Source organism: Parus major, chromosome 1 (assembly GCF_001522545.3).
Source record: "Parus major isolate Abel chromosome 1, Parus_major1.1, whole genome shotgun sequence".
Taxonomy (NCBI): domain Eukaryota; kingdom Metazoa; phylum Chordata; class Aves; order Passeriformes; family Paridae; genus Parus; species Parus major.
In genome coordinates this window covers 2,254,031-2,255,457 of record NC_031768.1, presented here as the reverse complement: position 1 = coordinate 2,255,457, position 1,427 = coordinate 2,254,031, and the positions used below count along the sequence as shown (strand labels likewise).

General features: G+C 38.1%; 1 protein-coding gene across 1 annotated transcript in view; it reads right to left on the bottom strand.

Moving 5' to 3' along the window:
• The window catches only part of SIM2 (SIM bHLH transcription factor 2), a 57,232-nt gene that overhangs the window by 29,251 nt on the left and 26,554 nt on the right, over positions 1 to 1,427 (bottom strand). The window lies entirely within an intron of this gene.

The following is a 1,427-nucleotide window of genomic DNA, read 5'->3' as shown; positions in this document are numbered from 1 at the left end:
ATTCCTATTCCTATTCCTATTCCTATTCCTATTCCTATTCCTATTCCTATTCCTATTCCTATTCCTATTCCTATTCCTATTCCTATTCCTATTCTTTCCATTTTCATTTCCATTTCCATTACCATTTCCATTTCCATTTCCATTTCCATTTCCATTTCCATTTCTATTTCTATTTCCATTTCCATTCCTATTCCTATTCCTAATCCTATTCCTATTCCTATTTCTTATTTCTATCATATTAGATTTCCCATCCCTGGCAGTGCCCAAGGCCAGGCTGGACATTGGGAGCACCTGGGACAGTGGGAGGTGTCCCTGCCATGGCAGGGGTGGCTCTGGATGAGCTTTGAGGTCCCTTCCAACCTAAACCACTCCATGATTTTGTGATTCCATGAAATCAGGGCCCATCTCCATGTCCAGGGTGCCCATTTCAAATGCACCACTGTTTATTTTTTACCCAAATCCATGTTTCCCTTTCCAGACTCATCAAAGTTTTTCTGTTCTAACAATTATTTCTATTTGAATCGTTATTTCCCTATTCCCTGCTCAGCTTACAGAGCTCCCTCCCTGAACAGATGGAGCTGAGTAGATTCAGTAAAAGCTACAAATGAGGCAGAAATTAAATGGCTTCATTCAAATCCCAGCCCAAATTTGTCCAAACACCCTCCCAGAGATGAAACACAATGACCTGGGAGTAAGAACACAGAAAATCCATGCTGGTGTGGACATAGAGAAGTTGTATTTCTTTCCCAGAGCACCATTTCTACAAAGTGTGTCCTCTCCATTAATCCCTTTTCTTTTATTAGCAAATCCTACAATGCAGTTTGACTTTAAGGCAAGAATAAACCAGCTTTTCTCTATTTCACAGATTTGTATGTTCCTACTCCCATAAACAGAATTAATGTTATGGTAAAGAAAAGGACTCTGGATATTTTGGATAAAAAATTTTTGTATTTTTTCACCCCCATTGCACAACTTCCAAGCAGGATTCTCCAAGCATTTCTGTGAAATTATGGTTTAGTTTATGGAAGTCAGCATTGTCCATCCCTAGAGGAGCAACTCTGAAATCCATCTTTGCTTTCCAATCCATCTTTAATCTCTTCTGACAGAAAACAGTCACAGAACCCTGTGGTTGCTCAGTGGAGGGAGAAGAAAAAAAAAGATCACCATGAATTTTTTTCCCCACAGCTTCACCTCTCATGCCTTTGTTTCCTCTGAGGTGAAAGCTGCTCTTTTATCTCCCATTTCCAGATTTTGACATTAGCAAAATATGACACTGCTCTGCTGCAGAACCACTTTATAAATGAGTATTCCTAAAACTGCCCATGTGTTGCTTTAGGAATGGGACATCTCATCTGGCACTACACTAAAAAATAAAAAAATAAAAAATAAAAAATAAAAAATAAAAAATAAAAAATAAAAAATAAAAA